The following is an 11,697-nucleotide window of genomic DNA, read 5'->3' as shown; positions in this document are numbered from 1 at the left end:
GTTGGAAGTAAAATGTGAACAGTAGGAAGTAAAAACTTACTGGTTTATTATTCTTTTATTTGAATGATTGAAGGGAAATACGTTATTTTGGTATGGGCACGTATTTCGGTATCCATCTGTCCGTAGTCACGGTAAGTATATATTCAAACATGGAAGAGTATATAGAAGTAGGTGTCGTTGGGGTTTAAAGTTTTTTTTTCCTTTATGTGAGTGATTGAAAGGGAAAAAGTATTTTGGTATATGCAAGTATTTTGGGCTTCCCCTTGTCCGTGTTCCCGGGAGGTATAAAATGTATCATGAAAGAGTAAACAGTAGTATGTTTCAGGTTCCGCAAAGGGTATTGTTTAATAATCTAGAATAATGTCGCCATCAACAGGAGTCAGGTTACTGAAGAGGGCTGGGAGTTCGACTGTTGTATGTCTGTAAGCCAATGGTTCCATTTTGGTTTTTTGGTATTTCAAATAATATTAATTCAGAAGTGACTTTTAAAGCGTATACAAGTAATTTTCTTACAAATCTGGTGGTAGTAAAGACAAATAAGATTACGATTGGCAAGCATCCATAGATTACGGGTAGTAAAGAAATAAATGTCTGTTCATTTGAGACCAATTTCTAAGGCAACAGCAGGAGTCAGGTAAGTGTCGAGGGGTGGGAGTTTTACTGTTGTAGTATGTCTGTAAGGCAATGATTCCATTTTGGTTTTATGTTATTCCAAATAATATTAATTCAGAAGTAATTTGTAAAGCTTAGAGAAGTAATTTTGTTACAAAAATTAAGCTCACAACGATACAGGTCCACGAAGTATACACAACAAAAAAAAGAAGAATTGAACAAGTAAGTTATTTGGGTAATTGTTCAAAAGTCGAGAAGTAAAAAGCTCACAACTATGTGGGTTTACGCATGGGTTTATATATAAACAAAGAGATAATAATCAGCCACATTTAAAAGAAATAATCTTTTAGAAGGAAGAGGGGTAATATTGTAGAACATGGAATAATTTTTCATATTTGGGTTTATAAGTATGAACAAAATAACAATCTTTTATTAAAGTAATCTCGTGAAACTAGGAGGAGTAAATTCGAACTGATATTTGAGTATTTTACTACTCTGTTGTAGAAGTATTATTCAAAACCCACGAAGGAGTAAATTTGAACCACTATGTGGAAAATCAACTCCTTGTCCTAGGCGATATTACTGTTTGTCCATGTTAATTTTTTTAATAATTACAAGTGGAAATGTTATTCCTTTATTCCCATGTGTAAGTATTTTCATATTCACATTAATATTTTGGCAGACTAGGTAGTAATTTTCCAATTTATATGAGTACAGTTAGGAGTAATATATACACACAAAGGAGTATACATAGCACACAAAGAGTAAACATAGTGCACACATGTGGTAAACATAGTGCACACAAAGGAGTAAATTTCATCATTGGCAGGCTGAGTAATTATCATTTGAAATATTACTTCTTGATAATTTGGAAATTCCATTGTCGTGTTCAAAACAACTTGACTTTCACGGTGATATGAAAACAATAGCATAACCATGATAAGATGGATTAAAAATTTTGTGTATAAGGAGTAAATATCTTAGAACCGTAGATAGAAGACTTAGACACGGATCAAAGCATAACATGGAGTAATAATTGATTGTTTGGAATAGTAGCAAGTGATAAGAAATCAAGAACCAAATATATGGCAAAATCTGAATCTGCACACAAGTACACAACTGCACAAGTCTTGAATCCTTTACGAAAGCCAGATCATGTTCTTTGTACTTAATTGACCTTAGCACGGACAAAAACTTGTTCTTCTAATAATATGGCAAGCAGCGATGCTAAAAATAAAAGAATAAGGCCTATCTAATTGCCTTTAGTCGTAGATGCGCCCTCCAGGATCAGACTAGAACCGAAAGCACCTCTTCATTTTGCAGCTCCATCTTCCAATGGGAACCCGATGATTTTGTCATTGTTAAGTCACAATCGGAAGGCTCCGTCACTAGGAAGCACCTCTTCGTCACAGCTTCACATCTTCAATTGGGAACCGATCACCGCACTCCACGCTCAGCGGGCGTGGGGCTGAGAGCACGCCAGGCACAATCCCGCGAGGGACGATATGCGCTGGCAGCCCGACGACTCTGCACACGGGCATGCAGCACATGATCATGCCCAAAAGAGCTGCCATCGAGGTTCTCCAGGACGGCACCATGGAGTGTGTTGGTGCGGAGGTCGAGCACCTCAAGCACGGTGAAGACGGCGAGATGCTATGGGGATGGGGCTGTCGATGGTTGATGATGATAATGATAATGGGTGGCCTCCGCCGAACGACGGATTCTAGTGGAATTTGCATATATATAAAGGGATTCCAGCCAATTAATCCCCGTCTATAATTAATTAGGCCACCTAGACGTGAACTCAAGACTCAAGCAGGAAGGTGATATTTCTGTCGCCCATTGATTTTGGCTAATTTATTTCACGCGTTATCTCCTTATTTTGTGGTCCGGTTGGACCAATGACTTTTCCTCTGCAAGCTTGCTTTTACGGTTACTACGATTAAAACACGAGACATGCAGCAGATGATCTGGATCGGTGGCGCTCCGGCCGGCGTGTTGAATATTATTATAGGCCGGTGCACTTTTAATTGCATTTATGTTATGGAACGCATGCTGGTGGGTGGAAGTAATAACTGGGATGACTTTTACTCGTCGGAGTTGGGCAGCGCCCGGCGGGGGGTGTTGAAACCATTTGGTTCCTTAATTAACAAATTAAACTAAGGGAAGCACTCAGCGTGTACATAGCAATAGCGTGTACATAACAATTAGTCGTATAACCCGCGCATTTGTGCAGTTAGTATTGAAAATTTAAAAATTTGCATGTTGTTATATCCTTACTTAAAGATTATATTATTTTCTACCATACATCATTCTATTTATTATCGTAAATTATGTCTTATTGTTGGTTAAAACAATTCAAATATGATCTACCTATAATAACAATTTGATTTGTGAGCTTTAATAATATTATGCATATAATTATTTTTATTTTCATTTTATTTTGATTGATTGTTGTTAGTTTTAGTTTTTATTAATATTATATGTTTGTAACTGACACATATCTAAATGGTATTTTATATTTAATTTTTTATAATGGTATAGTGGGTGATTTTTAATTAGGCACATGGGTATTTTAGACTAATTTTTATTATAATGGCAGTGGTGGTTAATTTATATTTTCTATTTCTCCAATTAATGTGGGAATTTCTAGTCCTTGAGAGTGAACGTGGAGGCTCCATTTGTTGGTCAAATAATAAAGCTTTAGTTTTTATTAATAGTATGTGTTTGTAACTAATAAATAGCTAAATGGTATTTTATATTTAATTTTTCATAGTGGCATTGGTGGGTAATTTTAATTTAAGCATAGGGATATTTTAGTCTATTTTTTATTATAATGGCAGTAGTGGGTAATTTTTTTCTAGTTTCCTCCGATTAACGTGGAAATTTCTAAGCCTTAGAACGTTGAGGCTCCGTTTGTTGGTCAAATAATAAGATAATAGATCTCCGGTTATGGAAAGCTAATCCAAAGCGGCAGGCTAATCCATCCTTAAGAAAATATAAAAAGGCATCTTGCTAATATGGCCAACTGTGATCGTTTACGGAGATGTACGGCGTATGAGCATTTCCGTCCCTAGCTTTTTTTGTCATCCCGGCCGGAAAGGGATAACTGCACGCGCCATGCATGCCCAGCCAATAAACCACCGCGAGTTGTAGGCAGGGTTTCCAAATCCGACGGGTCCGGTCAAACCGCCACCCTCCGGCGGTTTATCGGACCGGTTTGACCGGAAACCGGTAGAAATCGGTTGAATTCAAATCCAAATTCAAAATCGCATGTGCAACCGGTTCTGACCGGTATAACGACTGGTTTACCGGCCGGTATGACCGGTATGAGAATTTTTTATTTTTTTGAATTCAAAATTGAATTTTGAATTGGGCCTGTAGACCGGTTTAACCGATTTACCGTCCGGTTTGACCAGTTTACCGGTCGGTATGACCAGTTTGAGAATTTTTATTTTTTTGAATTCAAATTTGAATTTTGAATTAGGGCCGGTTTGATACCGGCCCAAACCGAAACCGGGCCGGACCGATTTGACCGGTAACTAGTCAAACCGGATCGGTTCCCACCAGTTTCGCAAACCGTGGTAGGTAAAGCTGATCGAAATGATGCTCCAGCTGCCGAATAGGACACTCGATTTGTTTAGTCAAACTGCGCCCCCGCCTCCGGGCGCGTGTGTATTTGGTGAGATTTGTCATCGATCGGAACACGGTTCGCCCACGGCCGGTTCTTGCTCAGTTTAGTTGCTTTTTTATCACAGCTGCTTTGTTTGCTTTGTTCGTCAGGTTAAGTGGTTATTTTCATGTTTTGCCCAGATACTTGGTAGGAATTAGGATGTGCTTAGTTGCATGCGCTCGTTGCTGTAGTCTCGTGCTAGTCGCTTTTTAAGTTGTTTTTTTTTGTATGTAGTTACCAGTTATCACCACCCATAAATGTTCTTTCTTTTGAACGAGAAATCTCTGCTTATATTGAAAGCAATAAAGTGTTTTGGCCTTTTGGGTACAACCATGTAACTGGGGCTGCCAGTTTACCAAACAGCACAGAAACCAAACGAACAAGAGACTACAAAGGATGTGCAGTTAAATTTCCATGACGTCCGTAGCTAGCTCGCTAGTAGGTTTGAAGTTCTCTGGCCAGTGTAGAATGGACTCAGCACCCTCCCAGTCTTCCTCCTTCAAGAACTTCTTCCACTTCTCCAAGAATGATACGCCAGTGTATGGTATCATCAAGATTAGAAGGGAATTTCTTTTCAATTGCCATCTTATTTTGCATCCTCCAGGTCGCCCACGCTCCTGCAAACATAAAAAGGGCCAACTTCTGAGCGCCCCCCCCCCCCCCCCCCCCCCTCGCCTCAAATATATGGTTAAGCCAACCCACGCCCCAGACGAAGCGGGCAAGAGACCATTGGAAGAAGATGTGCTCTATGGTTTCTTGCTCCAGACGAAGTGGGCAAGAGACCACCTGGCCCGGAGTATTCGGAACAAAACCCGAACTATTCGGGTAACCCTTGAGCAACGACTAGTGTTCTAGGTGTGGGGTATAAATACCCTTCATACCCCTTCACTCTCTCTCTCTCTTGCCTCCATTTCGAATTGACCAGGGACAAACCCTAAAAAGAGCTCTCTCACTCCCTCCCCTTTGATTTTTGAGTGATTCCTTGAGGGATTCAAGTGAGAGACTTGCAAGAGAAGTGATTTGAGCTAGTGAGCATCCATTCCAACCTTTGAGCACTAGTTCCTCGTTAAGCCGGCAGATTCAAGTCTTTTACTCTTGGAACTTTGAGCTCCTAGACGGCTAGGCGTGCTTGTGAGTGCTCAAGATGATTTGTGAGCCCCACGAGAAGTCTGTAAACTTCATTCCTCTCCGAGGAATCCATAGTAAGTGACCTCAGACTTGAGCGTTGGTCTCGCCCTGGGTGAGGAGCATAGGGGTTCTTAAGCACCGTCTTTTGAACTCTTCCTCAACGGAGACGTAGCACCTTCGGGTGTGAACTTCGGTAAACAATTGATGTCACCTTGTCCTTGCTTTACTTGAAGTTTTGCTTGTGAAGACTAATTTGTTAGAGTTTGTGGTCGATCTACTTGAATACAAGCTTCTAGTGAAGTTTATCTGGTTGAATAGTGCTAGAAGCAACTCCTGATACCCAAATTTACTTGATCTAAATTTCATTCACACTTATTCAGTTTATTGCACATTAGATCTCTGACTCGGATAGTCCGGACACATACACTACTGGAATTCAACGGTTTCTCCTAGAGGAATCTGAAGTGTTCTAGGGAAATTTAGTTTCCCTATGGTGGTATTTGAGAACCGTAGGGAACTCCAGCTTTCCCTAGGAATCTGATACTTTCGTCGGGGCAAATCAAAATACCAGTGCTGTGGTGGCATGTATCCCTAGGAACTGCTATGAAACGGTAGGGAACTTGAGTAAAAAATTACTTCCACCGAAAGCCTAGCGTGTTCAGCTACCCCATTTCCTTTTTTTTATTGCCCTGTCGTGCCTTATCCTCATTCTTCCCCATCCAAGCCGTGTTTAGTTACAAAAATCAAAATTCCAAAAAAAAAAATTCGGTATCTGCATGGAAACTTAAATCTAGACGAAATAAAAAACGCATTGCGACTGCTGTCTATAAATAGCGAGACGAATCTAATGAACCTAAGTAGGATGTAATTAGATGCTAAATTGCTACAGTAATGATACAGTAAATAACCTTTAATGACAGATTAATTAGTCTCATTAGATTCGTCTCGCGATTTACAAACGAGTTCTGTAATTATTTTTGTGATTAATTTATATTTAGTACTTCAAAAATAAAAAAATATTTTTTCAAAAAACTTTACAACACGCAACCAAACAACCCCAGTCCAGGGTTTAAAAAACCGGTGGTACTGTTCAAAACCGGAACAATAACACAAAAAAATTACTTTTGTATTTTTAGATTTAGAAGCCTAAAATATAAAAAACCGGATCCGGTTTTTCATCTCGGACCGGACCGGAAACGGGAAAAAATCCCGAAAACCGGCGGTTACCGGACGGGAAGTGAAACCCTGCCCCAGTCTCCCTATTCCTCCCGTCAGATCCCAAGCAATGGTGGAGCGCTGCAGCGAGTTCGCACGGCTCCGGCGTCCCGGTAGCGGCGGCTCTGGTGCGTGAGCGCTTGGCGGCGTGGATCCCAGCTGCAGCGAGAGCTCGCGCGGCTCCGGCATCCCGGCAGCGGCGGCTTCGACGCGGATCCCGGCGGCGGGGCGACGGAGCGAGCAGCGCTGCGTGCGGGGGCGGCGGATCCAGGCTCCTCCCGAGCTTGGACGACTCTTCTGCAGTTGGCTTCCTTCTCCTTCCTGCGAAGACCCGCTTTCTCAGATGGCTGCCACTCCCGGCGAGGACCGGCGCCGCCGGACGCTTGCTCCATCTCCAACCGGCGCCACGCACTTCCCACGCTAACGAAGTGCATCAACTTGCTAGCGTCGGCGCCGCCCCTCCCACGGTAGGAACATCTCCTCTGCACGACTGCACAACTATATGAATGGATCTAGGAACACGTGATGTCTTTCGTAAATTTTTTGTTAGTTCTGATCTAAAGTGTCCTTCGTCCACCTCATACAATCTATTCTGATGTGATTTTTTTTTCTGTCGTTGCAATATTGCAGGTTGAATGGATATCTTCGATCTGATTTTTCTCTGGTCTGAATGACAGGCATTGCAGGCTAAAGGTCAAACAGAATATGTGCAACCCAACTTTGCTAATTACTGGGTAGTGTAGCTCTTTTGTACTATGTAATAGCAAAGAGTTAGCTATGTATTCCTATTTGTTCTTGAGCTATTGTTGAGACATGAAAAATATATGCGATGAGATATCTTAATCAAAGGAAATTTTCTTTTGATAATATTCCTTTGAAAATTTGAACTACAATGGATATATGAGAAATAATATTGTATCCAATTAAAATAATCATAAATAAGCACCGTTCAAATAAAATTGAAATATGCTTTCCCTAGTAGTTTAAATCCTAGGGATGAAGCTTTCCACGTAGGACACTACGCGCACGCGAGCATGATCCCCAGGAGCTGCGAATCCTAGGGATATGATATTTCCCTAGAGTTTCTGTCAGAAACCATAGGGCAAGATCCATTTCCCGTCGAAATACTCCCTAGAAACCTTTCCCTACCAAAATTCCTAGGGAAGTTTTTTTTAGCTTTTCTCTAGGATTTTGGCCCTAGGAAAACTAGCGATTTCCAGTAGTGATAGTCCGGAGTATCCAGACCTAAACTCGAGAGTCCGGGTCATTTGTTACTAATTAATTTTTAAGTGTTAAATTTTCAAATTAGCATATTCACCCCCTTTAGGCATCTTTAGATCCTCTCACTTAATTCAAAATATATCATCAAAATAAAGTCTAGAGCCAAGCTAAAAGCTAATGCGGAGTTTCTAAAGTCTTGCTTTGCAACATCACTTGTTGGATTTTCTCCCATTGACTCCCCTTATCTTATGGCTCAGACTCATATCAATTAATCCACCAAACTTAGGGGGGGGGGATTTAACTTAAGAGAACTAACAAGACAATTTTATTACCCTTATTTTCAGTCCATTCCTTAAACTCAAGGCATGGATTCTGGACGTGATCAGGTGACTTGCATAACTTGCAATTTAGTGGAGCATGAACTGTTTGAGCTTTCACCTCTGCAGCCATATCATATATGCTACCGTTTTGCCCATGATAATGTGAGGTCCACAACTTATTTATGAGGAAATTGGCATAATCATCAACTTTATAATTTTCCTCAATGGAGTTTCGAAACTCCTTAACACTTAGTTCCTTATCATCCTTTATACAAAGAAGTACTCCTAAGTTTTTCAAAGTAGGAGTTTTCAAATTGAGATCGATTGCTTTATAATCATTTTTTCAAACTTATTGGACTTTTCCCGTTTCTCCAAGTAGGAGTTATACTTACTTATTTGCTCATCATAATTCCCAGTATTTGCTGTAGGAGCAACCGGTTTGTCCTTACAAAGTGCGTAGTCAAGGTCCAGAACCTTGGTAACAGCACGCACCTCTTTATTCCACATAGGAAAATTGGTGCCATTACAAGGCTCAATGATGCTTAGCAAGCCCGTAACTCACTCAAAAATTATAAAATGAAGTCTCAGTAATTCTATATAGTAAGATGGACATAAAAGCACAAGATTAACCTTTCGATGATCTGATTAAAATTATGCCATAAGTAGATTATGGCATGATTTGCGAATTACATAGATTATGAAATATCGACCGTAAATAGTTAGAGCATTAAACTTATTTGCGAATCACATATAGATTATGAAATATTTATTAAATAACTTAATGTTCATGTAAACTAATGCTTATTGGAATCAATAAACATAAACCACAAATAAATGGCAGAACCCGTAAAAAGACGAAGCCTAAACATTAAACCGCCTGGTACAAAATTGCCCATTGAAGAGCAGAACTTGAAATAGTATTAAAGTTGGCAAAAACCCGTAAAAGGCCCAAGAAGGAAATCGGCCTCAAGGCCACGACCTGCAGTCGCTCGACCTCGGCCCGTTGAACAGCCCAGCCAGAATTAGATCAGCCCACAGCACACGTTTGTTTGGTGCGTCTCTTTCCGTGTAGATCATTGCTTCCGTGATTACGTATTATTTATACGTATTCGCGCGCGTTTTGTCTGTTGTTATGAATTATTGTTACTAGTATATATGATTAAGTATAGCTTGGGTGGCTTCGGGCTCCCGGATGCAGATCTGACGTCGGCTTGGCCTCCAGTGGTGACTCCTCTCCAACAGATGCGCCTTCGGCTTTGGTGTCGGAAGGACTAGCTCCGGACTTTGCAACTACTTCTGGTGATGACATCTTCAATTTCGCCTTTGTTTTTCATATAGACCAAGAGACATGAGTCACCTTGGCTTCATTCGCGGATTCTCTTACTCGAAGACGGATTTCATGTGCACTTTGTTCAGGTGGATTATCCACGGGTACTCAGTGGCTACTTTGCAGCATGGTATCTCATGTTACGAATTCAGATGGTCTGCCGGATTTGGAGTTCGTGGCCGTTTAAAGTAGGTCTGGTCTGGTCTATATGGAAGCATTGGCCTAGTAAGAATGGGGAAGCAACATGGTGTGACTTTGTCGTGGTGGTACTTGTTACTAATTCACCGGTTCCGGGAAGAAATTCCTAGGTCTGACCTTAATTGGTTGAACCTGGCAGTGACCTTGTTGAAGGCATTGTTTGGATTAAGATGAATTACTCTCTCAAGTGAAAGCATTTGATCTGGCCTTAATTGGTTGGGTCACTGCAATGTCGGCACGTGCGCGTGCCGTTTCCTCGTTGGAGGCGTTGTCTCGGGAGCATACTTCATAGTCCAAGAGCTGCTTTGGTTTGCGAAGCGGATGAAGGTGAAGTCGCTTGTGGTAGTTTGCTGCGGCATGATCTTTAGGTCATGGCATTCTCTTTTTTTTTCCCCTTTTTCATAGGCTGTGTACATCTTAGTTATGCAGAGCCCGGGATGGATCTTATATAATTGTATCATTTTGATATAATTATCTAAGATCAATAAAGCTTCCCTTTTCCAAAAAAAAGTATAGCTTGATGTCTTTTATTTTGAGACGAGGTGCATTTGAGAAGAGCATGATCAACACACACTGACACTTGCATTATCACCCCTACACATGCTACAAATTGAAGTCAGAGACGTTCCTCGCAAAAAAATAAAAGTTTTTTTTAAAAAAAATCAGAGGCACACAAAGCTTCACAGAATGAACAAGGGCCGGTGACCTGCTTAGGCTATCTGCACTCGTCATACTCTAAATCCATCATCTAAAAGATATATTCTGTCCTGGTTATCAATATTTTCTTCTTTACATTCAGAATCTCTGCACTCGTTCATACTCTACAGACATCCTCTATACTAACTACCCATGAATGGGGCCCATGCGTCAGCCTCCTTTGTCCTTTTTTTATTCCCAACGCTCTCCCTCTCTTCCCTGTCTCTCTCTCCCTCCCCGACCTCGTCTGCTCCGCCCGCCTCCCTTCTCCTTCGCCCGCCTCCTACCTCGCCGTCGGCCATGTCCCCCGGCGGCTTCTCCTCGAGCACCGACCGAACCCACGCGGGGCCAAGGCGCTCCTCGCCACCGCCCCTGGCCACCGGTTCGCCTCCCCACCGGCCACGCCGCTTGCCATGGAGCTCGCGACCTCCCATGGCAGCGCGGCGAAATCCACCCCTGGCAGGCGGCGGACCTCACGGCGGAGCGCAGTAGCCCCTCCCCCTCCTCGCTCCTCCCTCCGCCGGCGACCCTCCTCCTCCACGACGCATCCTCCCTCCTTCCATGGCGGCGGCGCGGCCGGGCATGCGCAGCGGCCGGATCCGCGCCGGATCCCTCACCCTCCTCCACCGCTCGCATCCGGTGCGTGGCGGCGAGGCCCGCGAGCGGCGAAGCGGCCCGTGCTCGACAGCGGGGCCTGCGTGGCGTTGCGGCGGCGGGGCCTGTGCGGAGCTGCGGTGCGGCCGGGTCGCGCGCCATGGCGCCGCTCGGGGTCCGGCGGCGGCCCTTCCAGGCGTCGTTCCGGTCGACCTCCTCCCTCCTCCAGGCACCGCTCGGGGTCCGGCCTCCTCCTTCCTCCTCCCCGGCGGTCATCCAAGCGCCCCTCCAGTTCGGCGCCCCACCTCTCCCTTGCCCATCCGGCGCGGCGCGTCCCCGTCTCCTGCGCGCACCGGCCGCGGTGGCGGACCTCGAGCTCGCGGCGGCGGCGTGCGCGCGGTGGTGAGGGGCGCGCGGGGCGGAGCAGCGGGGCGCGCTGGCGGGAGCGAGGACGAGGCGGCGCGCGGCTGCGGCAGCGGCGATGGCGCACGGCTACGGTGTTCGGCGGTAGCGAGAGCGAGGCTCAGATGTCGCGGTCGAGCACGCCGGCCACCTCCATACCTCCCTCATCTCCGGTGGCCGGCCTTCGTCCCCGGCGCGCATCCGCGCCTCCTCGAGCGGATCTGGCCCAGCGACGGCCGTGGCGGGTCCACACCAACGCCCCCTCCTCCTCCCTTCTCCGAGCGCGGGTGGCAGGGTCGTCGACGGTTGGC

At 44.1% G+C, this 11,697-nt stretch overlaps 1 long non-coding RNA gene across 1 annotated transcript; it reads left to right on the top strand.

Annotated features, from left to right (window-relative positions):
* The first annotated feature begins 6,669 nt into the window (after window positions 1-6,669).
* On the top strand, window positions 6,670-7,497 carry LOC120685702. Its single transcript, XR_005679702.1, has 2 exons — window positions 6,670-7,095; window positions 7,259-7,497. It is a non-coding gene; the product is annotated as an uncharacterized LOC120685702 (long non-coding RNA).
* Window positions 7,498-11,697: the final 4,200 nt, after the last annotated feature.

The sequence above is a fragment of the Panicum virgatum genome, chromosome 8N, assembly GCF_016808335.1.
Source record: "Panicum virgatum strain AP13 chromosome 8N, P.virgatum_v5, whole genome shotgun sequence".
Lineage (NCBI taxonomy): Eukaryota > Viridiplantae > Streptophyta > Magnoliopsida > Poales > Poaceae > Panicum > Panicum virgatum.
Note: the sequence above shows the minus strand (reverse complement) of the source record. Positions and strands in the feature narration are given on the sequence as shown.